This window comes from Lolium rigidum, chromosome 2 (genome assembly GCF_022539505.1).
Source record: "Lolium rigidum isolate FL_2022 chromosome 2, APGP_CSIRO_Lrig_0.1, whole genome shotgun sequence".
NCBI lineage: Eukaryota > Viridiplantae > Streptophyta > Magnoliopsida > Poales > Poaceae > Lolium > Lolium rigidum.
In genome coordinates this window covers 227296388-227299482 of record NC_061509.1, presented here as the reverse complement: position 1 = coordinate 227299482, position 3095 = coordinate 227296388, and positions in this window count along the sequence as shown.

The window sequence follows — 3095 nt, the reverse complement described above, 5'->3', positions numbered from 1 at the left end:
TCAACAGATTTGTTAAAAGCAGTTTGTGTACTAATAAATTCTTTAAGCATGGCTTCAAGACCAGGGGGTACACTCCTATTATTGTTGTAAGAATTCCCATAAGAATTACCATAACCATTACCATTAGCAAAAGGATATGGCCTATAGTTATTACCGTAGTTGTTCCTATAAGCATTGTTGTTGAAATTATTATTTTTAATGAAATTCACATCAACATTTTCTTCTTGAGCAACCAATGAAGCTAAAGGAACATTATTTGGATCTACATTAGATCTACCATTCACAAGCATAGACATAATCACATCAATCTTATCACTCAAGGAAGATGTTTCTTCAACAGAATTTACCTTCTTACCTTGTGGAGCTCTTTCCGTGTGCCATTCAGAGTAATTTATCATCATATCATCAAGAAGCTTTGTAGCCGCCCCCAAAGTGATGGACATAAAGGTACCTCCAGCATCTAAATCCAATAAATTCCACGAAGAAAACTTTAGTCCTGCATAGAAGGTTTGGATGATCATCCAAGTAGTCAGTCCATGGGTTGGGCAATTCTTTACCAAAGTTTTCATTCTCTCCCATGCTTGAGCAACATGTTCAGTATCTAATTGCTTAAAATTCATTATGCTACTTCTCAAAGATATAATTTTAGCGGGAGGATAATATCTACCAATAAAAGCATCCTTACATTTAGTCCATGAATCAATACTATTCTTAGGCAAAGATAGCAACCAATCTTTAGCTCTTCCTCTTAATGAGAAAGGAAACAATTTCAATTTAATAATATCACCATCTACATCCTTATACTTTTGCATTTCACAAAGTTCAACGAAATTATTAAGATGGGCAGCAAGATCATCGAACTAACACCGTAAAATTGATCTCTCATAACAAGGTTCAGTAAAGCAGGTTTAATTTCAAAGAATTCTGCTGTAGTAGCAGGTGGAGCAATAGGTGTGCATAGGAAATCATTATTATTTGTAGTTGTGAAGTCACACAACTTAGTATTTTCAGGGGTATTCATTTTAGCAACAGTAAATAAAGCAAACTAGATAAAGTAAATGCAAGTAACTAATTTTTTTGTGTTTTTGATATAGAGAGCAAGACAATAAATAAAGTAAAACTAGCAACTAATTTTTTTGTATTTTGTTTAGGTGCAGCAAACAAAGTAGTAAATAAAATAAAGCAAGACAAAAACAAAGTAAAGAGATTGAGAAGTGGAGAATCCCCTTGCAGCGTGTCTTGATCTCCCCGGCAACGGCGCCAGAAATTTAGCTTGATGCGCGTAAATGTACACGTCCGTTGGGAACCCCAAGAGGAAGGTATGATGCGCACAGTGGCAAGTTTTCCCTCAGAAAGAAACCAAGGTTTAATCGAACCAGGAGGAGCCAAGAAGCACATTGAAGGTTGATGGTGACGAAATGTGATGCGGCGCAACACCAGGGATTCCGGCGCCAACGTGGAACCTGCACAACACAACCAAAGTACTTTGCCCCAACGAAACAAGTGAGGTTGTCAATCTCACCGGCTTGCTGTAACAAAGGATTAACCGTATTGTGTGGAAGATGATTGTTTGCGAAGAAAACAAGTAAAACAAGTATTGCGAAAGATTGTATGCGATGTAAAGAATAGGACCGGGGTCCACAGCTCACTAGAGGTGTCTCTCCCATAAGATTAAAGCATGTTGGGTGAACAAATTACAGTCGGGCAATTGACAAATAGAAAAGGGCATAACAATGCATATACATGATATGATAAATATAGTGAGATTTAATCAGGGCATTACGACAAAGTACATAGACCGCCATCCAACTGCATCTATGCCTAAAAAGTCCACCTTCAGGTTATCATCCGAACCCCTTTCAGTATTAAGTTGCAAGCAACAGACAATTGCATTAAGTATGGTGCGTAATGTAATCAACAACTACATCCTTAGACATAGCATCAATGTTTTATCCCTAGTGGCAACAAGACATCCACAACCTTAGAACTTTCGTCACTCGTCCCGGTATCAATGGAGGCATGAACCCACTATCGAGCATAAATACTCCCTCTTGGAGTTAAGAGCAAAAACTTGGCCAGAGCCTCTACTAATAACGGAGAGCATGCAAGATCATAAACAACACATAAATAATAGATTGATAATCACCATAACATAGTATTCTCTATCCATCGGATCCCGACAAACACAACATATAATATTACAGATAGATGATCTTGATCATGTTAGGCAGGTCACAAGATCCAACAATGAAGCACAATTAGGAGAAGACGACCATCTAGCTACTGCTATGGACCCATAGTCCAGGGGTGAACTACTCACTCATCACTCCGGAGGCGATCATGGCGATGAAGAGTCCTCCGGGAGATGATTCCCTCTCCGGCAGGGTGCCGGAGGCGATCTCCTGAATCCCCCGAGATGGGATTCGCGGCGGCGGCGTCTCTGGAAGGTTTTCCGTATCGTGGCTCTCGGTACTGGGGGTTTCGCGACGGAGGCTTTAAGTAGGCGAAAGGGCGACGCGGGGGGCCACACGAGGGCCCCACACACCAGGGCCGCGCGGGCCAAGGCCAGGCCGCGCCGCCCTAGTGTGGCGGCGCCTCGTGGCCCCACTTCCTTTCCCCTTCGCGCTTCTGGAAGCTTCGTGCAAAAATAGGACCCTGGGCGTTGATTTCGTCCAATTCCGAGAATATTTCCTTACTAGGATTTCTGAAACCAAAAACAGCAGAAAACAAAGAATCGGCTCTTCGGCATCTTGTTAATAGGTTAGTTCCAGAAAATGCGTAAATACGACATATAATGTGTATAAAACATGTAGATATCATCAATAATGTAGCATGGAACATAAGAAATTATCGATACGTCGGAGACGTATCAGTTGAAGATCAAGAAAAGACGGCGTTTATCACGCCACTCGGCGCTTACTGCTACACCGCCATGACCTTCGGCCTCAGAAACGTCGGAGCTACCTACCAACGGTGCATGAACAGTTGCCTCGAAAGCCAAATCAGGCACAACGTCCATGTCTACATCAACGACGTACTGATGAGGCTTTTCCTACTAGTGTGTGGTGGTCAAGTCGACTCGCCAAGATGACCTG